Source organism: Hypanus sabinus, chromosome 28, assembly GCF_030144855.1.
Source record: "Hypanus sabinus isolate sHypSab1 chromosome 28, sHypSab1.hap1, whole genome shotgun sequence".
Classification (NCBI taxonomy): Eukaryota; Metazoa; Chordata; class Chondrichthyes; order Myliobatiformes; family Dasyatidae; genus Hypanus; species Hypanus sabinus.
This window is the reverse complement of record NC_082733.1, coordinates 39,672,767-39,700,684: the sequence shown is the minus strand read 5'-3', so window position 1 is coordinate 39,700,684 and position 27,918 is coordinate 39,672,767. Positions and strand designations below refer to the sequence as shown.

Below are 27,918 nucleotides of genomic sequence, written 5' to 3'. Positions count from 1 at the left end.
AACGGCATGCGGAGGAACTTGAAAAGGCCGAACGGGGTGATGAGAGCCGTTTTGGGGACGTCGTCCGGATGCATCAGGATTTGATGGTATCCTCGGATGAAGTCTACCTTGGAGAAGATCCGTGTGCCGTGCAGGTTTGCTGCGAAGTCCTGAATGTGCGGCGCAGGGTAGCGGTCCGGTATGGTAGCCTCGTTCAGCCTGCGGTAGTCGCTGCACAGTCTCCAGCCCCCTGTCGCTTTGGTCACCATGTGCAGGGGGGAGGCCCATGGGCTGTCGGACCGCCGGATGATCCCCAATTCCTCCATCCTCTTGAACTCCTCCTTCGCCAGGCAGAGCTTGTCCGGGGGAAGCCCCCGAGCATGGGCATGGAGGGGTGGTCCCTGGGTCGGGATGTACGCCGTGCTGGGGCATGGCTGCCGTGAACTGCAGTGCCAGAACCGATGGGAAATCCACCAGGACCCTGGTGAAGTTGTTGTCGGACAGCGTGATGGAGTCGAGGTGAGGGGCTGGCAACTGGGCTGCACCCAGGGAGAACGTCTGAAAGGTCTTGGCATGGACCAGTCTCTTCCTGGGCAGGTCTACCAGTAGGCTGTGAGCCCGCAAAAAATCCGCACCCAGAAGTGGTTGGGCTACAGCGGCCAGTGTGAAGTCCCACGTGAACTGGCTGGAGCCAAACTGTAGGTGCACCGTACGGGTGCCATAGGTCCTTACTGTGCTGCCGTTCACGGCACTCAGGGGGGTACCCAGTGCCCTGTTGCAGGTGTCGTAACTCGTCAGAGGTAAGACGCTGATCTCAGCACCGGTGTCGACCAAAAAACAGCGTCCCGACCGCCGGTCCCACACATACAGGAGGGTATCCCGATGGCCAGCCGCCGTAGCCATCAGCAGCGGCTGGCCCTGGCGTTTCCTGGGAACTGGCAGGGCAGGCTTCTGTGCCCCACCGCTGGTGGTAGAAACACCATTGTTCGTTGGGCTCTCCACCCCTGCCTCTGGGGTTAGCGGGCTCTGCGGCCGGGCCTGGACTGGTTTGTTGCTGGGAGCGTGGCCTGGTGATCTGTGCGATGGACGTCCCACTCACCTTCTTGGCGTTCCACAGTAAGTCCGCCCAGGCTGCCACCTTCCGGGAGTCGCTGAAATCCGCGTCGGACAGCAGCAGGCGTATGTCCTCGGGCAGCTGCTCCAGGAATGCCTGCTCAAACATGAGGCAGGGTGTGTGTCCGCCGGCCAGAGACAACATCTCATTCATTAAAGCCGATAGAGGTCTGTTGCCCAAGCCATCCAGGTGCAGTAAACGGGCAGCTCGCTCGCGCCGTGAGAGTCCAAAAGTCCTTAGGAGCAGGGCTTTGAATTCCGTGTACTTGCCGTCCGCTGGGGGAGACTGTACGAACTCTGCAACCTGGACCGCTGTGTCCTGGTCGAGGGAGCTCACCACGTAGTAGTAACGTGTGTCCTCTGAGGTTATCTGCCGAACGTGGAATTGGGCTTTTGCTTGCTGGAACCATTGGTGAGGTCGCAGCTCCCAGAAGCTTGGTAGTTTCAACGAGACCGCATGAACAGATGCGGCGTCGGTCATCTCCGGTCCAAAAATCATTTGGACCGTCGGGGTCACCAATTGTAGCGGTGTGCTACATGCAGCGCTAAAATAACGACACAGAGTCAGTAAACTGCAATTAAAGATGATTTTATTCGAACTTCACAGCCTTGCTTTAAAGCCTCCCTCATCCCGCCCTCCCCGGGCGCGGATGCTGTAAGGGACACGTACTAACAAACCCCCGCAGGCTTTTTCCCTTTGTTGCGTACCTGGCTTTTGTGCCTGCGCGCTGGCTATTTGTGAGCCGGTTCGAGTGCGCTGGGAAGTGGGTCACCACATCAATCCCTTTTCAGGTAGCAGGGTGGAGATACGTCTCTATCAAAGGTGGTAAGGCACTCCTTTCCCCCTCCACTAGCCCGCAGGTTACCCTTGGACAAGGTGTAACATCTGCTTAGCTCCCACCCCCCACCATGATCAGGTCACATGAAGCCATGGGATTGGGTGGTCGTATGAGCAGCCAATGCACATCACAAGTCCTGGTCATGTGACCACTGATGCCAGACAATCTCTGAAGAGTGTTGATAATGGCTGGGGTCACCTGCCTTGTAAAGACACTGCCCAGAAGGCAATGGCAAACCACTTCTGCAGAAAAATTTGCCAAGAACAATTGTGGTCAAAAGACAATGATCACTCACGTTATATGGCAGTGCACATAATGAGGATCATGAATCCCCAACAGAACATTGTTAGTTATAAAAGTATCTCAAACATTCAAAGAAGAATTCATGTAGAGCTTTTCAGTAAGGGGGCAAGGCATTTCATGCCAGGAGTATCAAGAGTATCTTAAATTCTACTGAGTTTTACCTTCTTTACAATTGCATATTTAATATTTCTAGTGTACAATTAGTTACTTGGGAAGAGTGAATCTTAGCACCATGAACTCTTTTTGGTTATTCAACCAGTATTCCCAGGTATAGACTCATTAGGGAATCTCTTTACAAAACTGTGATCGTGATGACAATGAACATAAACTGAGACTTCATTTCATGCCTGCTGTTAATTTTTCATTCTAGCAATATGCAAAGCTTTTCAAAGTAGTAGCCCTGGAGTTATTATAGGTTTTCAAGTATCTCCGTCCATTGACATATTTGTATCAGATTTTGCTTGCGTTCATACCATTTTTTGAAATTACTGGCTAATTCAAATTTTTGAACAAATGAATTTGCCGCACACAACCAACTTTGCACAGTTGCTATGGACTTTTGGAAGTTAGAGATCCATGGATGTATGTCAATTTACAGAACACAATGCACAAATCAGCTTTTAAAAATAGTACTTATGAAGAAGGTGTGTGCTTAAGCTATAGGTAAGGGCCTTTTATCGAAGAAGGGTTTTTTTGGCATTGGAGAGGTTCCAGAGCAGGCTCATGAGAATGATCCTGAGAAAGAGAGTGCTTGATGGCTCAGGACCTGTACTCGCTTAAGTTTAGAAGAATGGGGAGGGGGATTATCACTGAAACCTACCAAACATTGAAAGGCCTAGACAGATGAAACATGGAGAAGATGTTTCCTATAGAGAGAGAGTCGAGGACCAAAGGACCCAGCCTTAGAATAGAAGGGCATCCCTTTAGAACAGATGAATTTCATTAGCCAGACAACTGCAGAGGCCAAGTACTGGGTATACTTAAAGTGGAGATTGATAGGTTCTTGATTAGTAAAAGCATCAAAGGTTATGGAGAGAAAGCAAGATTATGGGGCTGACGGGGATAATGGACTGGTGGAGCAAATATGATGGGCTGAATGGCCTGATTCTGCTCCACCATCCAAAATTACAGTAAGACATCTCCTACCCAGAAAAGGCTAAAGAACCAATGAAAACAAAAATGTTCTGCTTCACTGCATCTCATATTCTCTCTTTTTTAAATGAGGTTGATATCCCTAGAGAGCTTCCAAAGGGATCTTCTCTATACAATAACCCCTTCACATGTCAAATCTACTTTGGTCTTTCTAGTAGTAATGAATAACTACATAATGAAAAGCCATGAAGAGGATACCCGAGATGTCAAAGGATAGATTCTCCAGGCCTGCAGTGGTGACCTGAATAATGAGAGCAGAAATTATACCATCCCTAGATGAGTCTAAACAGTAGCCATTGCCTGTAAGGAGTTTGTACATTTTCCACATGACTCCACAGGTTTCCTCCGGGAGCTCCAGTTTCCTTCCCAAGCACAAAGACATACCGATTAGTAGGTTAATTGGTCATCGCAATTCACTCCATGGTTAGGTTAGGATTAAATCAAGGGATTGCTAGGGTCCTGACGAAGGATCTCAGCCTGAAACTGTACTTCTTCCTATAGATGCTGCCTGGCCTGCTGCATTCCACCAGCATTTTGATGGTGTTGATTGCTAAGTGGCATCCCTTGAATGGCCAGAACAGCCTACTCCAAGCTGTACCTTGAAGTATAAATATACCAGGAAACTTGTGTAAGCATCTTCTAGAGGTTATCAGTTAAGGGGGAAAGATGAAATGTTTAAGGGGAACATGAAGGAAATCGTCTTCAGTCAGACAGTGTTGAGAGAATGGAATGAGCTGCCAGTGCAAGTGGTGCATGTGAGCTCGATTTCAACATTCAAGAGAAGTGTGGATGGGTATATGGATGGCTATAGTGTGGATAGGTATATGGATACAGAGGGCAATGATCCCAGCACACATTGATAGGAGTAGGCAGTTTAAATGGCTCAGCATGGACTAGATGGGCTGAAGGGCCTGTTTATGTGCTGTACTTTGCTATGAGGAATCGCCAGATTGAATTTATGAGCAGGGAAGTTATGCTGCAATTATACAGGGTACTGGTAAGGCTGCACCTGGAGTACTGCATGCAGTTCTGGTCCCCTTCCTGAGGAAGGATATACTGTACTGGCTTTGGAGGCAGTGCAGAGATTCACCAGGTTGACTCCAAGGGTTAGACTATGAGGAGTGATTGAGTCGCCTGGGATTGTACTTGCTGGAATTCAGAAGAATGAGAGGAGATCTTATAGAAACATATAAAATTATGAAAGGGATAGATGAGATAGAGGTGGGGAAGTTGTTTCCACTGGTAGGTGAGACGAGAACTAGGGGTCATAGCCTCAAGATTTGGGGGAGTAGATTTAGGACAGAGATGAGGGGGAACTGATTTTCTCAGAGAGTGGTGAATCTGTGGAATTCTCTGCCCAATGAAGCAGTGGAGACTACCTCAGTAAATATATCTAAGACAAGGTTAGATAGATTTTTGCATAGTAGGGGAACTAAGTGTTATGGGGAGAAGGCAGGTAGGTAGAGAAGCGTCTATGGCCAGATCAGCCATGATCTCACTGAATGGCACAGCAGGCTCGACAGACCAGATGGTCTACTGCTGCTCTATGACCTGTAGCTGCTAATATTCTGTGCCAGTGCTTGTGAGAGATATCCCAAGGATAGAGCACTGATGCTGTTGTATTTATGCTTAGGAATAGCTAAACTCTGGCCAATCAGACCCTCATAATGCAACACACAAAGGCTAGGGAACTCAATGCTATTCATACTTACCTATTTTTTTATTCTACATGCTAATTAGTCCTTTGTAACTGCACACTCAAGAGCTCCCCTTAGATCAGATTCCTGCATGGTGCAGTATTTATTTATTTATTGCCATGTCACCCAGCAACCCCTGATTTAACCCATAGGACAATTTACAATGACCAATTAACCTACCAACTGGTTCGTCTTTGGACTGTGGGAGGAAACCGGAGCACCTGATAGAAAACCATACCGTCATGAAGCGAACGTACAAACTCCTTACTGACAGCAGAGGGAGTTGAACCCAGGTTGCTGGTGCTGTAAAGCATTGTGCTACCCACTATGTTACCGTGCCACCCCTTTTAATATACAGGTTTGTTAAAAAGCACAAGAATTCCTGAATGTTGCAATATGGACACTACAAGATACTGGTTTTATATTAAAAAAGTTAGAGTTGATTCAAATATTATATGCAGTCGTGAAACCTCATAACATGAAGCAGAGATCAGTGCTCTACAGGAAAACATAAACACAAGAGATTCTACAAAAAAAACATAATTGCTTTTATAGGAGGCAAAAAAAAATCACGAGAAAACAATTAGCAATAATTAGCAATAAGAGAATATAAAACTAAAAAAGCTCCTAGAATTATTATTGGACACAGCAGTATAAGAGGATAAAATTGCACTGCATCTAGGAAATCCCTAGTGGTAGAGTTGTAAGAAAAATGTATAGCAGAATGGGTTTTAATCTTGCTTGAGGGAAGTTTTAATGCAATCATTAACAACATGTAAATACAAGAAACTACATTCACTCTTGTACAGTCAGTAAAAGGCCATTTCCAGCAGCAAAATTCAAAACTGGCAGATGGTGACAGATGGTGAGAGAGGAAAACAATGTGGTGGAGAAAAGCAGGGATAAAAGGGGAGCACCCTGGTATGATTGTGGCAGATTTTCTTCCTACCTCTTGACCTTTGTCTTCTTAACCATCTTCTCACAACCCGCAATAACGAGTTTGAAATAATGCAATGTAAATCACTATTTCGTAATAAAGCTATCTTAAAACATTCAGTCTGCATTACAAACCAGAGACATCAAAGAGATCACCGAGCTCTAAAGTGAAACATGAGGTGCTGCGGTTAAAGATTTTCTTTCTTTGTGAAGCTTAAATGATCTTTCAGTAGTTAACTGTCAATATTTGGAAAATGTTACTTGGGCAGAAAGTTGGAAAATTACTGCTTTATGTAGACATCTGGATTCTACTGAGTAAGCTGCAGAGTCAGTCAGTCTAAATATATGTCACCTAATGATTTTTTTAATTAAATACTGAAAATGAAAGTTAATATTTTCTTTGTAGTTTCTTAATGAGGCAAGAAAAAAAACAGCTAAGCAATTATAATTCAGGACCCAAATTGAAGAGAAAATGGTGGTTATGAATTGGAAAAACATATTGGAATTTTGCAGCTAAATCAGTCCATAATCTATGAACAGTCGCTGCTTCAGGCTGAGACCCTTCATCAAGACTGGAAAGGAAGGGGGAAGATGTCTGAATAAAAAGGTGGGCGGAGGGGGCAGAGGACAAGCTAGAAGGTGATGGGTGAAGCCAGATGGAGATAGGGGAGGAGTGAGGGGGGAATGAGGTAAGAAGCTATGAGGTGATAGATGGTTAAGGGCTGGAGAAAAAGGAATCTGATAGGAGGATAGACAAAAGAGGTGAATGACCAGAGTGGAAAGGGGGAGGGTAAAAATTACTGACAGTTGGAGAAATCAATGCTCAATTTAACAGGTTGGAGGCTACCCAGACGGAATATGAGGTGTTGCTCATCCAAAATGAGAGTGGCCTCAATGTGGCAGAAAAGGAATCCATGTCGGAATGGGAACAGGGAAAAAAATTAAAATGGTTGGCCAGCGAGAAATCCTGTTTTTTTGTGGATGGAGCGAAGGTGCTCAACAAAGCAGACCCCAATCTACGTCAGGTCTCAATAATATAGAGGACGCAGCACTGGATACAGTAGACAACCCCAAAAGATTCACAGGTGTAGTGTGCCTCAACTGGAAGGGCCATTTGGGGCACTAAATAAAACCATAAGACATAGAAGCTGAAATAGGCCATATGGCCTATCGAGTCTGCTCCGCCATTCAATCATGGCTGATCTTTTCTTTTGCCCACCTTAACCCCAGTTCCCAGCCTTCTCCCCGTAACCTTTGATGCCATGTCCAGTCAATCTCTGCTTTAAATACACCCAATGACCTGGACTCCACAGCTGCATGTGGTAACATATTCCACAAAATCACCAACCTCTAGATAAAGAAATACCTCTGCATTTCTGTTTTAAATGGATGCCCCTCTTGTCCTAGATCCGCCCATAATGGAAACATCCTTTCCACATCTACTCTGTCTAGGCCTTTCAACATTTGAAAGGTTTCAATGAGATTCCCCCTCATCCTTCTAAGTTCCAGTGAGTACAGACAAAGAGCAATCAAACATTCCTCATTTGATAACCCTTTCATTCCTGGAATCATCCTTATGAACCTCCTTCGAACCCTCGCCAATGCTAGCACATCTTTTCTTAGATGAGGAGCCCAAAACTGATCACAATACATAGGTGAGGCTTCACCAGAGCCTTATAAAGCTGCAGCATCACATCCCTGCTCTTGTATTCTAGACCTCTTGAAATGAATGTTAACATTGCAGTTGCCTTCCTCACCAATTCAACCTGCAAGTTAACCTTTATGGTGTTCTGCACAAGGACTCCCAAGTCCCTTTGCATCTCAGATTTTTGGATTTTCTCCCCATTTAGAAAATAGTCTGCACATTTATTTCTACTACCAAAGTGCATGACCGTGCTTTTTCCAACAATGTATTTCATTTTTGCCACTTTCTTGCCCATTCTCCTAGTCTGTCTATGTCTTCAGCCTGCCTGTTTCCTCAACACTATCAGCCCCTCCACCAATCTTCGTATCATCTGCAAACTTGGCAAAAGAACCATCTATTCCATCAACAAAATCATTGATATATAGCATAAAAAGCAATGGCCCCAACACCGACCTCTACAGAACACCACTAGTCACTATGGATGGTTGTATGAGCAGCTGGTGCATATCACAAGTCCTGGTTATGCAACCACTGACACCAGGCAGACAATCTCTGAAGAGTATTGATAATGGCTAGGGTCACTGACACTGCCCAGCAGAATGCAATGGCAAACAACTTCTGTAAAAAAAATTTGCCAAGAACAATCATGGTCACGGATACCATGACTGCCCACAGTATATGGCATGGCACTTAACAATGACGACGATATATACAATATATCTTCGGTACTAGCCTCTGTAGTATCCAAGACATCCTCAAGGACCAGTGCCTCTTCTTATTGTTACCATCAGAGAGGAGATGCAGATGCCTGAAGGCACACACTCAGCAATTCATGAAAAGCTTCTTGGCCTCTCCCATCTGATTCCTAAATGGACATTGAACTCACAAACACTACCTCACTTTTTTTTTAAAGTCACAAACAAGAGAAAGTCTGCAGATGCTGGTTTTTAAATATTATTTCTGTTTAGCACTATTCTATTTATTATACATATATACTTAATGTAATTGATATACTTATTTTTTTCTTTCTATATCATATTGCATTGAACTGCTAAGTTACTAAATTTCACAATATGTGCTGGTGATAATAAACTTAATTCTGAAAAATATTTCTTATTGTACTTTATAGTTTTTTTGTATTGCACCATACTGCTACTGCAAAACAAATTTCAAAAAAATATGCCAGTGTTATTAAACGTGATTCTGATCTCTTCCACATTACTCTTCAATACCACGACGAAGTAACTGAACAGTTTGTTCCACACACTCATTTCCACTGTGCTTTTGCCACACAACTTAAAATTAATCTGTTTTTGTTGTCAGATTAGTTTAAGATATCAACAAAATTTGACTAAAAATTTTCCAAGTAGTCATAAAGTGAGAAATTCCATCAAGGCAGTTTTTCTAAATGACTAATCTAAGTAGGTATATAATTTTCTAAATTACTTCAAAGTATGGCAAGGTGCTGTATTTAATATGGATCTGCATCTACAAGTCTCCATAGCCACCTTGTGGAACTTAAGCAGAACAGTACAGACAGTATCATTCAGGTGAACTAGGTTTGAAATTCATCTAAAGCAACACATTAAACAACGTGAACACAGTGAGGCTGCAGTGCACAGTCACTCCTCAATACTTTCCTGAACATTTCCACTTTAAAAAAAAGGTATTCAAAATATTTTTGCCTATTTTGGAACAGTTGAGTATTTTTCCATACTCAAAAAGGTTGGTAACAATGTATAAACCCAAGAGATTTGGCAGATGCTGGAAATCCAGAGCAACACAGAAAATGCTGGAGGAGCTCAGCAGATCAGGCAGCATCTATGGAGAGGAATAAACAGCCAGTAAAGCTTAAATTGGATTAAGACCACAAGTGAAGTTTGGTGGTGTTTCCTGAAGGCACACATTCAACGATTCAGGAATAGCTTCTTCTCCTCTGATTTCTGACTAGACATTGAACCCATGAACACTACCTCTCTACATTTTTTCTCTTTGTGCACTATTTAACTATTTTAATAAATATATACCTCACTGTAATCAACAGCTTTTTATTATGTATTTTAATATACTGCTGCATAATAAGAAATTTCATGACATATTCCAGTAATATTGAACCTGATTCTGAATCTAGAAGTTACATGCAGCAATGGGTTAGCACATTTTCCCTTCACCTTGCAGATTCAAAGTTTAGAATCATGGGGTCATACAGCATGGGAACAGGTTCTTCATGCCAAAGATGTTGCCCAGTGAGCTGATAACATCTGCCATTTGGCAAATGCCCTCTAAACCTTTTCTATGCCATGCACTATATTGTGTTAAATTCTGATATGTTCTGTTCTTCTGGTGAGCATCGTGGGTTTGCTATGTTGGGGCCAGAATATGTGTTGCAACAATAACATCACACTCAATGTCAGCAAGAAAAAGGAACTAATTGTAGACTTCAGGAAAATTAAATTTGGAGAACACAAACTGGTCCTCATTGAGGGATCAGTGGTGGAAAAGGTGAGCAGCTTCAAGTCCCTGAGTGCCTCAGAGGACCTAAACTAATCCCAACACACTGATGCAATCACAATGAGGCATACTAACAGCTATACTTCGTTAAGAGTTTGAGGAGACTTGGTATGCCATCAAAGACTCCAGCAAATTTCTATAGATGCATGGTGGAGAGCATTCTGACTGCCCTGATTCAGAGCCTTCAATACAAACTTTTTCAAGAGATTTCAGAAGGTTGTAGACTCAGCCAGCTCAATCACAGATACAAACCTCCTCACCATTGAGGACATGTTCAAGAGGTGATGTCTCAAGAAAGAGGTATTTGGGACATAACCTCTTCTCAATACTGTCATCAGGCAGAAGGTACAGGAGCCAGTAATTCAGAAACAGCTTCTTCCCCTCCACCAATAGCCTTTCCTAGTAAAACCACATTGATGTCACGACCAAGAGGTCAGATAACCATGGGATATAAGCTGTCCTTAAACCTGGCAGTATGTGCTTTCAGGCTTTTGTATCTGCTTCCCAATGGGAGAGGGGAGAAGAGAGAATGTCTACAGTGGGTGGGTCTTTAATTAGGCTTTACTGAGGCAGCAGGAAGTATATTCAGAAGCCAGTTAGGGGATGCTGGTTCCTGTGATGTGCTGATCTGCGTTCACAACTCTTTGCAGAGCAGCTGCCATACCAAGCTGTTATGCATCCAGACAGAATGCCTTCTACGATGCATCAATAAAAAATTGGTAAGAGTAGACAGAGACATGCCAAATTTTTTTAGCCTTCTGAGAAAGTAGAGATGTTAGTGAACTTTCTCAGCAGTGACATTAACATGGTTGTACCAGGACAGGTTATTGGTGACGTCCACACCTAGGAACTTACTCAACACCATTGATGTAGACAGGAGCTTGTGCACCACCCCCTTTCTGAAGTCAATGACTAGCTTTTTTTTGACATTGAAGGAAAGATTGTTGTCATGAAACCATATTATTAAGCTCTCTATCTCCTTCCCGTACTCTGACTCATCATTATTTGAGATATAGCACACCATGGTGGCATCATCTGCAAATCTGTTTAGAGTAGAATCTAGCCACACAGTTGTGAGTGTACAAAGGGTAGAGTAGAGGAGGCTGAAGATGCAATCTTGTGGAGCACATTTGTTTAGAATAATCATAGTGGAGATGTTGCTGCTTATCCTTACTGACTGTGATCTGTAGGTCAGGATATCGAGGATCCAAATGCTACCAGGCTTACTGGGTATCTTGAGCATACCTTTAGTTCAGCTTTCCGGCAATTTCATCTTCTGCATCCCATTTCCAAAATCTTTCTACTGTCTTCATTTAAATAAAAAATTTACTTGTCCTTTTTCCAGATCATTTGTAATCTTACGCCAGCACTTACATCATTCAACCTCCTTCACTGTCTTCTCTCAGCCAGAACCACCACTCGCATCAATCTCCTTCACCGTCTTCTCTCAGCCAGCACCACCACTCGCATCAATCTCCTTCACTGTCTTCTCTCAGCCAGCACCACCACCACTTGCATCATTTCATCATCTTCACCATCTTCTCTCAGCCAACACCACCACAACTTGTATCATCCAATTTCCTTTGTCTTCACTTTCTGCTAGGTATTCCCTTTTCTCCCTCCATTACTCTACGACTTAAAATTAATTTGTTTTTTGAACTTTTCCTAAATCATATGAAAGGTCATTGCTTTAAAACATTGACTCAGTTTCTCTCTCCCTCTGCTTTATTTTGTGCAGCATATAATCTACATATGTAAGTAGGAACCTATTATAATGTAGGGACATCAAGAAGCCAAAAATCAATATGAAGCTAAAATCAATCTGCCAGCAGAAATCTTTAAGTTGACCTTCCTTTCCGTTTTCTTCTCAGCACAAAATTTAAAACAAAAACTAGTACTCCCCTGTGGTAATACTCCAAGCAAGTTATGGCATATAAAAAAATCGGAAGGATCATACCAAGTAACAATTCTGCCAAAGCAGTTTGTGATCTACCAAGGTCACAGAGTCAACCGTCAGTGGCTGCTCAGTGAAGTTGCTTGACATGAAAAATTCCTTAAACTGGAGATTGTTAGGTCACAAAATTGTTTCAAATGCAAAACTTGTAAAGATAGGAAGATTAAATTTAAATGCTTTATATATATTATTCAATATATTAATTTTCCAGGAAGCAAATATATGTCATACCATCTCAAAACACTTTCAAATTACTCCTTCACCAAATCACTTTAACCAAAGTTTGCCAATTTAACCCAAGGAAGAGCTTTAACAGTAACTTAACTGTCCTAAGTCAGTAACATACACTTGTCCTCCCAAAGAATCTCCTCTGTGATGCTACATTGAGTATTTTACCAGAGCCACAGTACTTAAATAATGAAAATAAGGTCAACATTTTTTCCGTTAAATGTACCCAGCAAGAATATTGAATTGTGTAACATCGTGGCATGGTAGTGTAGTGGCTAGTTCCGTGCTTTACAGTACCAGAGATTCAGGTTTAATTCCCACCGCTGTCTGTAAGCAGTTTGTACGTTCTCCCATTCTCTGTGCAAAACTCCAAGCTGTTCAATAAAACTCAAAGAGATTTAAGATGAAAGGCTAGTTAGTCTCGTGACTACATGAGTTTCCTCCCACAGTCCAAAGACGTACCGACTGATAGGGTAATTGGTCATTGTAAATTGTCCCGTGATTAGACTAGGGTTAAATCAGGAGTTGCTGGGTTGCACAGTTCAAAGGGCCAGAAGGGTCTACTCCGTTCTATGGCTCAATAAATAAATTTGAATCTGAACCCGAGTTTTACTGTACACTAACAGGTGTATTTGTATAGGGTGGTTATTTACAAAACACCTGCAAACTGGAGGAATAGATGACAAGAAGTTTTTTTTAAAACCACAGAGAGTAGTGAGTGGCTGGAATGCACTAACTGGGATGGTTGGTGGTAGAGACAGATACATCAGAGTCATGTTTAATATCACTGGCATATGTCATAAAATTTATCAAGGACTTTTAAGAAACATTTAGATAGGCAAATGAATGTGAGGAAAATGGAAGGATATTGACATTGTGTAGGCAGAAGAGATTAGTTTAAGTGGCCAGTTGATTACTAATTCAATTGGTTCAGCACAACATTGTGGGCTGAAGGGCCTGTTCCTGTGCTGTACTGCTCTGTGTTCTACGTTCTTTTATGAATCCATCCAAACAGTATTTGGCATACAGCAGTGAAGTTGACAAGACCACATTTCATTACATTTCTTTTCTACGAACAATAAATGTACCACTTCATTAAGACATATTCCCTTTATCAAGCTTGGTTATAGTTTTCAATAGGCACTTGACAATCAGTGCTCGTACTTAAAGCCAACTCAAGTTGCATCAAATTAGGTGAAACATTTACCCGAGGCTGACTTTGGCTTGACACACATTTGCAACTCAAGCCAAGCCCTGTAACAGATGTAAAATAAAAGCAAAATAATGCCTATCATGTTTCACTTGGCTGGGCCTAATTTAGAAAAGCACTCAAGCATTTCATTTCCAATCCAATTTAGTTTTTACTTCACGATTGCAATTTATCACCATAAACATTCTCACAGCAGCAGTATTGGCTTGTTTTACTGTAAATAGTGCAACTAAGTACTTCATCTTGTAACATAAGCACCTCCATGACTGGATAACGCTCCTCCTCTACTGCCACAATGAGGCCACTCTCAAGTTGGAGGAGCAACACTGAATATGCCCACAGGAGAAAGAATCTCAGGGTTGTATGTGAGGACATATGCAGTGGCATGCAAAAGTTTGGGCACCCCAGGTTAAAATTTCTGTTACTGTGAATAGTTGAGTAGAAGATAAACTGATCTCCAAAAGTCATAAAGTTAAAGATGAAACATTCTTTTCAACATTTTAAGCAAGATTAGTATATTATTTTTGTTTTGTACAATTTTAGAGTGAAAAAAAGGGAGCACCATGCAAAAGTTTGGTCACCCCCAAGAGATTTGAGCTCTCAGATAACTTTTAACAAGGTCTCAGGCCTTAATTAGCTTGTTATCGCAGTCATCGTTAGGAAAGGCCAGGTGATGCAAATTTCAAAGTTCTATAAATACCCTGACTCCTCAAACTTTGTCCCAACAATCAGCAGCCATGGGCTCCTCTAAGCAGCTACCTAGCAATCTGAAAATTAAATAAATGATGCCCACAAAGCAGGAGAAGGCTATAAGAAGATAGCAAAGCGTTTCCAGGTAGCTATTTCCTCAGTTCATAATGTAATTAAGAAATGGCAGTTAACAGGAACGTGGAGGTCAAGTTGAGTGTCTGGAAGACCAAGCAAACTTTCTGAGAGAACTGCTTGTAGGATTGCTTGAAAGGCAAATCAAAACCCCTGTTTGACTGCAAAAGACCTTCAGGAAATTTAGCAGACTCTGGAGTGGTGGTGCACTGTTCTACTGTGCGGTGACACCTGCACAAATATGACCTCCATGGAAGAGTCATCAGAAGAAAACCTTTCCTGCATCTTCACCACAAAATTCTGTGTCAGAAATTTGCAAAGGAACATTTAAACATCTAAACATGCCTGATGCATTTTGGAAACAAGTCCTCTGGACTGATGTAGTTAAAATAGAATTTTAAAATAGAAGGTATGTTTGGAGAAAAAAGGGTGCAGAATTTCATGAAAAGAACATCTCTCCAACTGTTAAGCACAGGGGTGGATTGATCATGCTTTGGGCTTGTGTTGCTGCCAGAGGCACAGGGAACATTTCACTTGTAGAGGGAAGAATGAATTCAATTAAATACCAGCAAATTCTGGAAGCAAACATCACACCATCTGTTTTAAAAAAAGCTGAAGATAAAAAGAGGATGGCTTCTACAACAGGATAATGATCCTACACACACCTCAAAATCCACAATGGACTACCTCATGGCAAGCTGAAGGTTTTGCCATAGCCCTCAAAGTCTCTCAACCTAAACATCATCGAAAATCTGTGGATAGACCTCAAAAGAGCAGTGCATGCAAGACAGCCCAATAATCTCACAGAACTAGAAGACTTTTGCAAGGGTGCAGGGTGCAGGGTGCCCAAACATGCAGGGTGCCCAAACGTTTGCTTCAGGCCCTTTTCCTTTTTTGTTATTTTGAAACTGTAAAAGATGGAATTAAAAAAGTAATCTTGCTTAAAATATTAAAGAAATGTGTCATCTCTAACTTTATGCCTTTTGGAAATCAGGTCATCTTTTACTCGCTTAGCTAGTCACAGTAACAGAAACTTTGACTGGGGTGCCCAAACTTTTGCATGCCACTGTATGTACTCTGATAATAGAGTTTACTTTGAACTTCATATTCCATTAGGAGAGTCTCCAACCTGATGGCATGAACATAAATTTCTCCAACTTCTGATAATTTTTCCAGCTCCCCTTCTGTCTTTTTCCATTCTCCTCTTTGGCTCCCCTTACCTCTGCTCTTCTCTTCACCTGCCTATCACATTCCTTGGTGACTCTCTTCCTTCCCGTTCTCCCATGGCCCAGTCTCCCATCAGATTCCTTCTTCTTCAGTCCTTGATATCTGCCACCTACCATCTCCCAGCTTGTCACTTCATTCACCCTTCCCCCCCATCCAACTTCACACAAGACCACGCTGCCATGGAATTAAAATGGAAAACTGCATCTATGCTCAGCATCTAATACAATAAATACACAATAGTGCATTGCATTAAGATGCCCTCAGCTGCTCAAATTAATCACTTCACATGTACAAACTATGCTCACAAAGTCATCTTAGTTTGACCACTTTCTAATGAGCTGCCTCTACTTGGCCTGGGAAAATATCAGGAAAAGATCAGAAACTTTCATGTAAGCATGGCTGATACCTGTCATCACAAAAAAAAGACCAACCAGCCATTCATCTTAAATCTCTGAGTTTTATTGCACACATGTGAACAGCCTGGAGTTTTGCACAGAGCATAGGGAGAACGTACAAGTTCCTTACACACAGTGGCCGATTGGGTTTTAAAATGTTTGTAGGATCAAAAGACTAAGGCACAAGAGCCAGAATTAGGCCATTTAGCCCATTGACTCTGCTCCACCATTTCATCATGGCTAATCCATTTTCCCCTCTCAGCCCCAATCTCCTGCCTTCTCCCTGTATCCCTTCATGCACTGACTAATCCAGGATCTATCAATATCAGCCTTAAATATACCCTATGACTTGGTTTCTACCCCACCTGTGGCAATGAATTTCACAGATAAAGTTTGCAAAAGGAGATGGAGAAAGAGAAACCTCTGTCCGTATGATTCAGTGTAAGATATGTGATATCCATGTGCAACTTCTGCCTTTTCAAACAATTAGATGTTTTCTGAAGCATAGAATTATATAAAATTCATGGCTGCAATAGCTATCAGACGATGCCTGGTATCTGTGAGGCAGAAAAAATTTATAACATATTCCTGCTAGAAATGCTGAGAAAAAACAGTGATTGATAGAATGGATACTAGCTCACTCCACTTCCCCAAGTGGACTCCTTTGCCTTTTAGTGCTTGACTATCAGCTGTCAACATTTCAAAGCCAGACAACAAATGATGGGAAAGAGACCATGGACAAACAGCAGGAGACAATCATTCTAAAACCACAAAGCAAGGCTATGGAACACTTCAAGGTAGGGGAAAAATAGGATCTCAATCAAACAGATGAAAAAGAAATGTGACTCTGCCTCCAATTTATAGCAGCATGTGTCAAGACCAATGTCAGTACTAAACCAACACCAACTTGCCATTAATTTTACCAAGGCTGACCTTTATTTGATGACAGTAGGGCTCTCAAGAAAGCAGCTCTCATGTATAAACCATGCTACTGGGAATTAAAGTTAACCGATTTTATCCTGTGCAAGTTTGTAATAGGATTACTGATTTACTATAAACCATTGATTTTAATAAGAAAAATTACAGAAACAGCAGTAAATCTTACATGGCCACATAAGCTTCAATACAGCTGATGCCAATAATAATGGGACCTACTGAGGCTCCATTTACATCATCGCTCTGGAACAGGTACTTCAGTTATAGTAGAAATTCAGATTCCCCAGAGGAGAATTCGTCACTGTAATGCTTGAGCATTAGGTAAACCAACTCTTAATGCAACAAAACACATCCAGTTTGAATAACCACAGTCCAAGATCATCCAAAATCTAATCTTCATTAACTGGTTCTTAAGGATATCTTTACAAATGTAATAAAAATAAATGACTTTTAAGTACAAACAAGAAAAAATCTGCAAATGCTGGAACTCCAAGCAACACACACAAAATGCTGGAGAAACTCAGCTGGCCAGGTAGCATCTATGGAAAAGAGAACAGTCGTCAACTGTACTCTTTTCCATAGATGCTATCTGGCTTGCTGACCTCCCCCAGCATTTGGTGTGTGCTGCCTTTTAAGAATAGTGTTTCAACTGTACAAAATGCTGGTTAGTTTGCATTTGCACTACTGTGTACTGGGTTACCACGCTATAGGAAAGATGTGGCTGCAGAAGAGAAAATGACACAGGATTCTAAGTTCAAAGTAAATTCATTGTCAAACTACATATATGTCACCATGAGATTAATTTCTTGCAGGGATTTATAGTAGAACAAAGAAATACAACAGAATCAATGAAAAACTCCATGAAATAACAAGCTATGTACAAAAGACAAACTGTGCAAATACAAAAAATAATAATAGTAAATAAGTAACACTGAGAACATGAATTATAGAGTCCTTGAAAGTGAGTCTGTAGGTTATGTAATCAATTCAGTGTTGAGGTGAGTGAAGTTATCCACTCAGGTTAAGGAGTCCGATGGTTGTAGGCTAATAACTTTAGGTTAAATGATTTCACAGGATATTAGGTCAGGATTTAGTATCACCAGCATATGTCGTGAAATTTGCTAACTCTACTGCAGCAGTACAATGAAATACATGATAAATAAATATAGGAAAAAAATTAAATATATGTCCATTAAATAGTTAAGTAATGCAAAATAACAGAAATAAAAAAGTAGTGAGGTAGTGTTCTTGGGTTCCTATATAAAATTAGAAGAGGCCTTTTCCCTTGGTAGGGGTATCAAAAACAAGAGAGATAGGTTGAGGATAAGATTAGGGAATTTTAAAGGTGATTGGAGATATTTTTTTATTTACAGCATGTTTTAGAACTCACTGCCAGAGATAGTGGGATCAATTACAATATTTTAAGAGACATTTAGATAGGCACTTAAATAAGCAAGGGATAGAAAGAGAATGCAGGCAAGTGAGAGAAATGTTGGTGAGCAGAAAGGTCAGTATCACACGGTGGGCCGATGGATTGTTTGTGCACTGTACTGTTTTATGATTCTATTGCAGGGGTTCCCAACCTGGGGTGCACAGACCCCATGCATAATGTATAAATACTTTGATAATAAGTGTACGTGTACTCTAAACTTTTTGAACAATGTACTACTCTTATCATTTGGAAGCTGGATTCAATGCAAAATGCAAGAGGTAGCATAATTCATACAACAAACACAATAGTCCCAATTACTCCAGTAACTTCAAAAATAGTCCAAACAAGTTTTGTGAGATATTATTTATAGTTTATAAATTCATGATCTGAACATAAAACAGATTTAAGATTTAGTAAATATCAAACAACACTGAATTAAGCATAAATTTCTGTACAATAAATAACTGGCTATTAAATTGACCCAATACACAAAGTAAGGAACTGCAAAAGTCAAAACTGTTTCCAGCAATTTAAGCTGTTCTCTCAGCTCTGCACACAATACATAAAATAAAATCTATACTGCACCTTTCACAAGCTCAGAATTCTCCCAGAAGGCACTTCATGTCAAAAATGGTCTTGCGTATTGTTTCTTCTTCAGCATTAGCCCTACTGGGGCATAGAACACTAACAGTAGGTCACCAGTCCTGAGCCAGTCTTTCTATTGTCCTCAAGTGTAGCCCTTCTTTGAAGATCCTTCCCCTCCCAGGGGCAAGGTCTTTGGAATTTCTGTTGGTGGTTCTGTAGCTCTGGGATTTTTTTTTTACAACAGATCTTTCTCTAATCTTCCTCCTTTCGTAGTCTATGGCAGACTTGCATAATCACTTGATAATATCGAAAAGAAAGCAGCCAATTTGTCCAAAGAACAGCAATGAAATAAAGATCACTTATTTATGTTATTGATTCAGGGATAAACATTAGATAACATCGCAGGGTGATTTCCCCAACTCTTCTTAAAAGAGCCACAGAATCCTTTATATCAACCAAAAAGTATATACAGAAACTTGACATAAATTCTCATCAGAAAGACAGCAACTCTGGCAGAAATGCTCCTTCTTGGTATGGTAGAATGCCAAGATGTGATCAAGTTTCTGATGCATACAAATATCAGCACGTTCTGAGGCAAGGATGCAAACAGCAAATCTAACTAACATGTCCTTTTTTAAGATAATGCAAAAACTTCTGACCACTTAATCTCATATGTAAGTAAATTTGCAAAATTGATGCAAGGCAGGGTATATATACCAAGACTAGTTATTTTTTCCAAGCAAGGTTTTTTAAAGAAAAAAACAGAATGTCAGTAACTAATATCCAGAACCTCCAAAAGGACCACAGTCTTCTTGTAGTTTGGAGGCTTGCATGCTTCAACGACCTGGAGAGCTACACTGGCCGGAGTCAGGGCTTTCTGCTTTGGCTCAGAATCTGAATCAGGTTTATCATCACCAGCATGTGACATGAAATTTGTTAACTTAGCAGCAGCAGTTCAATGCAATACAAAATATAGAAAAAAATGATAAATGAAATAAAAATAATAACAATAAATATGTAAATCAATTATAGTCTATGTGTATTGAGTAGATTAAAAAACATGCAAAAACAGAAATACTTTATATTAAAAAAAAGTGAGGTAGTGTCCAAGGGTTCAATGTCCATTTAGGATAAATGGATAAAGGATAAAGAGGGCAACATGTGCCTGGAGGTGGAAATTGGGGAGATCCTAAATGAATATTTTGCTTCAGTATTCACAAGTGAAAAGGATCTTGATCAGGATGAGGTCGAAGTAGAGCAGGCCTGTGTGCTGGACAATGTGGAGATTAAGGAAGAAGTAGTGCTGGATCTTCTTAAAAACATTAAGATTGATAAATCGCCAAGGCCAGATATGATATACCCCAGGTTGTTGTGGGAATTGAGAGAAGAGATCTCAGGAGCATTAGCTATGATCTTTGAATCCTCTTTGGCTGCAGGGGAAGTGCCGGAGGACTGGAGAATGGCAAATGTAGTTCCCCTGTTTAAAAAAGGTAATAAGGAGAAACCTGGGAACTACAGACCTGTGAGTCTTACGTCGGTGGTATGCAAATTACTGGAAAGGATTCTTAAGGATAGGATCTACAAGCATTTGGAGAAGTACGGTCATGGATAGTCAACATGGCTTTGTGAAGGGAAGATCATCCCTCACGAGCCTGTTTTTTGAAGAGGTAACAAAAGAAATTGATGAGGGTAGGGCAGTGGATGTGGTCTACATGGGCTTTAGCAAAGCATTTGACAAGCTCCCTCATGAGAGACTCATCCAGAAGGTCATGAGGCATGGGATAAGTGGAACCTTGGCTGTTTGGATAAAAAATTGGCTTAAAGGAAGAAAGCAGAGGGTAGTTGTAGAAGGAAAGTATCTTGCCTGGAGGTCGGTGACTCGTGGAGTGCCACAGGGATCTGTCCTGGGACCCCAGCTATTTGTGATTTTTATAAATGACCTGGATGTAGAGGCAGAAGGATGGGTGAGTAAGTTTGCGGATGACACGAAGATTGGAGGAGTTGTGGATGGAGCTGTAGGTGGTCGAAGGTTACAAGAGGATATAGACAGGCTGCAGAGTTGGGCAGAAAAATGGCAAATGGAGTTCAATCCGGACAAGTGTGAGGTGATGCATTTTGGAAGGACAAACCAGAAGACTGAGTACAGGATTAATGGTTAGTTACTTAAGAGTGTGGATGAACAAAGGGACCTTGGGGTTCAAATCCATACATCCCTCAAGGTCGCTGCACAGGTTGAAAGGGTAGTTTAAGAAGGCCTATGGATAGCTAGGCTTCATTAATAGGGGGATTGAGTTCAAGAGTAGAGAGGTCATGCTGCAACTCTACAAATCTCTGGTGAGACCGCATTTAGAGTATTGTGTTCAATTCTGGTAACCTCATTATAGGAAGGATGTGGAAGCTATGGAGAGGGTGCAAGAGCAGATTTACCAGGATGTTGCCTGGATTGGAGAACAAATCATATGAAGCAAGGTTAGCAGAGCTGGGACTTTTCTCCTTGGAGCGTAGAAGAATGAGAGGGGACTTGATAGAGGTCTACAAGCTTATGAGAGGCATAGATAGGGTGGATAGTCAGTACCTGTTTCCCAGGGCACCAATAGCAAACAACAGAGGGCATAGGTACAAAATTAAGGGAGGGAAGTTTAGGGGAGACATCAGGGGTAAGTTGTTTTTTGTGTTTTTTTTTTTTACACAGAGGGTTGTGAGTGCCTGGAATGCCTTACCAGGGATGGTGGTGGATGCTAAAACATTAGGGGTATTTAAGAGCCTCTTGGGTCAGCACAACATGGACGGCTGAAAGGCCTGTACTGTGCCATAGTGTTCTATGGTTAGGAACCGGATGGCAGAGGGGAAGAAGCTGTTCCTGAATCACTGAGTGTGTGCCTTCAGGTTCCTGTACCTCCTACCTGATGGTAACAGTGAGAAAAGGGCATGCCCTGGGTGCTGGAGGTCCTTAATAATGGATGCTGCCTTTCTGAGACACTGCTCCCTGAAGATGTCCTGGGTACCCTGTAGGCTAGTACCCAAGATGGAGCTGACTCCAGATTTACAACCCTCTGCAGTTTCTTTCGGTCCTATGCAGTAGCCCCTCCATACCAGACAGAGATGCAGCCTGTCAGAATGCCCACCACAGTACATCTATAGGAGTTTTTGAGTGCATTTGTTGTCATGTCAAATCTCTTCAAACTCCTAATGAAGTTTAGCCACTGTCTTGCCTTCTTTATAACTACATTGATATGTTGGGACCAGGTTAGATCCTCAGCGATCTTGACACACAGGAACTTCCGAGCCTTCTATGATTGGAATGTGTTCCTTTGTCTTACCCTTCCTGAAGTCCATAATCAGCTCTTTCGTCTTACTGACGTTGAGTGCCAGGTTGTCACTGCGGCATCACTCTACTAGTTGGCATATCTCACTCCTGTACGCCCTCTCATCACCACCTGAGATTCTACCAACAATGGCTGTATGATCAGCAAATCTATAGATGGTATTTGAGCTATGCCTAGCCACACAGTCATGGGTAGAGGACAGACTAAGAGTGATCCACCAGTCCTCCAGGTTCGGTGGTTCAGCTAGGGCTAACAACCCCGAATGGGGAAAAAAGTTGTTACAAAAAAAGCAATGAAGAATCCTTCCACATCTGAGTGCAATGGTATTCCCCAGAATCCACCCAGGAATTGCATGACTGACAGTAGTGAAAACCAAGAAGAAGCTACTGACATGATGAAGGAAGCCCCTTTAACACCACCAGAGATGGCGGATCTTCATTGTTGCTCTAAAGACCAACAGCGTAACAGGCAGTAAGAAAGTAATATCCAGAAAAATTGTACATATTTCAATAGCAAACTTCAAGAAATTGAATCTCAGGGTAGTAAATGGTGACATATAATATTAAATTTACTTTGAACTTTGAAACTTATTTTGATTTTTTTCTCCATTAATACATGGGGTACAGATATCATAAAAAGCATTCCACTGACAAACCACATACAACATAAATCTAAAAAGGTTCATTGACCTGAAACTTCAATTCTCTTGCACTCTCCACAGATACTACAGGTAATGCCAAGTATTTTATTTCAGGTATTACACATGGCAGATGCTAAGCGAAACTCCCTCTGCAGAGTCCCATCAAGCACTCATATCACAGATAATCCTGTAAGCAACAATGCATAAAGGTCTCTGGATAGATTAATTTAAAAATGGACAAATCTTCTTCCTTCTATATAATTATCTTTTTCAAACGAAATCATTCAGTCATAGAATATAGGTGTCAATGGGAAGAGATTCCAATGTCAATTTGGAGTCGCCAAAGGTGGGATAAATCACCCCAAACTGCCCGTAGCATTTTTGGTACCTACATAGGGCAGAACAGCTAGGATAATATTTTTCATTCCCACAAGTACATTAGGAAACCACATGAGTTTTTTCTTGTAGCAATCCAGTGCCTTTGTGCCTACCGGTACTGAGACTAGCTTTTTTTTGTAATTTCTAGACTCATTTAACAATTTGAATTAAAATTCCCCAATTGCTATGGTGGAACTTAAACTCTGGTCCAGGGGTGGGCAAACTTTTTGACTTGAGGGCCACAAAGGGTTCTAAAATTTGACAGGGGGGCCGGACTAGGAGCAGATGGACGGAGTGTTTTGGTAATACACCTCATAAGAGAAAATAAAATATCATGGGATATGTAGAAAGCATGTGCTTTAATTTCAATTGAAAATGAACAAATGCATTACAACAAAATATCTGTCTTTGAAATTCCATGGTATTTAGCTATTTATTGAAATGACCTTTAAAACACTGAAAATTAAATGAATAAAATACAGCTTTTTTTTAATAGTAACAGTTATTATTTTAAAGCACTGAAAATTCTGTTATCCTTCAAGATATTATCATCATCACTCTCCTCCTGACTGTCTTTATTTCAAAAACGGTAGGAGATGCAGGTCTACTTGTCCTGCTCCTTCTTATTCAATTGTCCCCTGTGCCAAAACTCAACAACGACCCGCACAATGACAGAACAGTGAGAGCGCGCTAGTATGCGGAGCTCTGTGCTCGCAAATCCCCGCAGGCTATCTCCCTTAGCCGGAATGCTGGCTAATTGTGAGCCGGTTCGGATGTGCCAGGAAATGGGTCGCCACAAGGTCACAAAGTAAAGCGCAAATGTGGAGTAATACGCTGCACCTCAACAAAGGTCAATGTATATAGAGTGCGTCATCTATTGGGAAAATGCCAGAATTGCGGGGAGAAAACCTTAACAAGGTTTTTTAATATAATTTCATCAAGTTCTGTGGGCCGGATTAAAAAGCTTAACGGGCCGCATATGGCCCGTGGGCCATAGTTTGCCCATGCCTGCTCTAGTCTCTTCAGTGGTCCAGAATGCTGGCTGCTCAACCAGTAACTTAACCAACACCATTACTGAACTCATCAGCAGAAAGTGTCAACCACACATGTGAATCTGGAGTCACGACTAAGCTGGACCAAATAGGAGTGGAGTTTGAGGGGAAGTAGCAAACCAGAGATTTTGTGATCGCTGTTACTAATACAGTGGATACCCATTAACTTAGTCATTGATTAATCAGGTCGATCGCTTATTTGGGATACTTCTTACAGAACAAAAACTAATCAAGAAAATAGCTGGGATCCCTTCGTTTAATTGGGGCAGGAGACTGTTATTGAACAGCTTTTAACTAGTGTCAGTTGCATACACTTGTCTGACCTTCAGAAACTACACCATGCTTAGAGCAAACAGTTTTTAAATAGCATCAGTTGTGTGTGCTTGTGTTATGTTATCCATCTGGGCTGACTGATGCAGATTCAAAAGGCAGTGCAGTTTGTCACTGACAGTTGGCAAGAAATAAGCAGTAAGACATTCAGAATTGTTTTGCTCATTGTGGTTTCAATCATTCAAGCTTGGAAATGGCAGAGATGGCTAGAAATGAAAATGAAATGATTTCACTACTTCAATAAATTAGGCACTACAAAGAACTTAAAGGTATGATTGGGATGAGTTGTGCTCCATTCTTGGCAACCCATTTGTAAATATTTTAAAGTATATAAAGGGCCAAGCATTCAAAGGACCACCACAAGTGACAGGGCACTGATGATGTCTCCTCGTATGGTGACAGAAAGTTTGTAAGTGGATTGCATAGACTGGAGAACAACTCAACCCAACCGTCATCCACCTGAGTGGCACATTTTCCAATTTAAAGGTATCGACAATCATCTTAAATGTTACAATGAAAATGAAGATTATCCACTATCGGCACGAAGTGTCTGCACTGATTTTGTTCACTTACAGTCAATCAAAAGAACATAGCCAGTAAACACAGGATGAATTCCTGCATCAATAACAATCAGGAAGATGATACAGGAGCCTCAGGAGCCACACCACCAGGCTCTTGAACCAGAGGAGATAACTTCACTCAACATCACTTGCGCATCACTGAACTGTACCCACAACTTATGGACTCACCTTCAAGGACCCTTCATCTCAGGTTCTCAATATTTATTGCTTATTTATCCTTATTATTTCTTTCTTTTTGTATTTACACAATTTGCTGTCTTTTGCACACCAGTTTTATAGTACTGCACTAGTATTGGTAGTGTTCTAATTTGTTCTGTATTTCACTTAAAAACATAATTTGTGACTCAGTTAAATGACAGCTTGTCATTTTTATACATTTTTAACTATTTCCATGAAACTTTCGCTAACATGGGTAGCCGCTTAATTGGACCAAAATGTAACTGGTCCTGATGTGTCCCAATTAACCAGAATCCACTTTTTTAATGCTTTTTATTTAATTGAAGATCCAGTAAGACTTGAACTCCTGTCCTGAATCAAAAGTCCAGGCCCCTGAATATTAATCAAACAACCAACCCATTAAGTTATTGGATCAGAAACCTGCAGTTAACTCCATGGATGGTCCCAAGACCGGCTGCAAAAGGAGGAAAGTTGGGCATGGGGCTAGACACCCCATCCCTTAAAAGCTCAGAGCTACAAAAATTGTCAACAGTAGCTCAAAATAGCTCATCCCTGAGAACTGAAGGATCTTCACAGATGGGCTACAGATGGAGACGATTTGAAAGACTGGCCCAGGACAGATGACTCTGGTGAGCTCAGGGGTAAATATTGGCTAGGGTATCAGGCTAACACAGCTCTTTACTCGTTGGAAAATTAAATATCGCAGGAGACTGGCCCTCCATTTAGCATCCCATCAGAAAGATACAGATTCCCTTATTTATCACATGTGCAGTGAAACATACAGTGAAATGCATTATTTGTCTAACAACCAGCACAACTATGGATATGCTGAAAGCTGTCCACAAGTGTCACCACACATTCTAGCACCAACACAGCATGTCTATAATGCTCAACAGAACACAGAACACTACAAAATAGTACACAAAAGCAACTAAACTACAACAGCAAAGCAAGCCCTTTCCTCCCTCTCCCCACCTCATACCCACATAGAGTCCAGCAATCCTATACTCCAGGTGCCCCTCAACACCCAACCACGCCACTGTCCTTCGAAAGCAGAGAGCACAGCAGAGAACTTGACTCTGGTCTAACCTCTCAAATCTTCCACGTCCCTGTCCCTAAACTCTAATCTGACCCTTAAAGGAATGAGTGAAGTCAGCATAGACTAAATAATGACTCTAATGTGCGCAAGAACAGAGGCTCTTTGGTGCATGTGTGCATAATTTCACGAAAGTGACAGGACATACTGACAAAGGTGTACAGAGTATGCAAGCAGACAGTTTAAGACAAATCTTTCTTAATCACTAGCAAGGCCACAACCTGAATGCTTCATCACTCTCTGGTCATCAGACGTTAGGAAAGCTCTGAGTGTCCTTTCGAAGTCACAGAAAAGATTTACTGGAATACTACACCAGGTGAGGGCTTTCACCCAAAGGGCTACTCAGCACAAGATGAGGCTGTACTCCTTAGGGCAAACACTGAGATTTGATAGAAAAGTGCACAACAATGAGTAGTTTACAGTGCCTTAATAAGAGGAAACCACTCCCATTAGCAATTAGTTAAAGGGCCTAAGGACACAGAATTGAGAGTGAAAGCCACACAGGGGGATGAGACAGTTTTGTTTTTGACAACAGTATTGATGATCCAAACTTTTTTTATATGGGAAAGAGATGCTATAAACCACTACTGCCTGTCCAACCCTGAAAAGGAAACAATTAAGAATGGACAATAAATGCTGGCCTTGACAGTGACATACACCTCCCAAGAACAGCTACTTTTCTTCATCCAGAGTCCCCCCCCTATTAATTAGTTTAGCCACACAATAACCAATCTGATCATTTTGTAGTAAAGTGGACAGTTTTATTTAAATTGCTTCTTTCTTTGTAAAATCTGTATATAATTTATGTTTTAATTTATCCTGTGAATGCTGCTTTATGTGAGGCAATATGCTAATGATGGTGCCGTCGAGAAGTTTTTCATTTCACCTGTTCTAACATGCAAAGAAGACAAATGCTCTTAGGAGAGTTTGCTGTATGCAGATTGGCTCTGGTGTTTCCTCATGAACACACACAAAAAATACACCATTAGCTTTGGGTATTCCTGACAAGATGAATATTCTGTTGATAACACACAAAAACGCAAGAGAAACTTAGCAGGTCAGGCAGCATTTATGGAAAGAAATAAATTGCCAACGTTTCAGGCTGAGATCCCATAATATTTTCTGCTTATTCCTCTCCATAAATCCTGCCTGACCTGCTGAGTTCCTCCAGCATTTTCTGTGTTGCTCTGCAGAACATCTTGTGACTATAGTTAAATGGTTAGACATCGCACAGCCTTCCTACAACAATAAGATGGACTGTTGACCTCACAACCAATCTCGTTATAGTCTTACATATTATTTACCTGTACTGCACTTTCTCTATAGCTATTACACTTTATTCTGCACTCTGTTATTGTTTTACTTTGTTCTACC

General features: G+C 41.3%; 1 protein-coding gene across 4 annotated transcripts in view; it reads right to left on the bottom strand.

Annotated features, from left to right (window-relative positions):
* Positions 1-27,918, bottom strand: part of aagab (alpha and gamma adaptin binding protein) — a 60,460-nt gene that overhangs the window by 32,139 nt on the left and 403 nt on the right. The gene's annotated exons all lie outside the window — the stretch shown is intronic.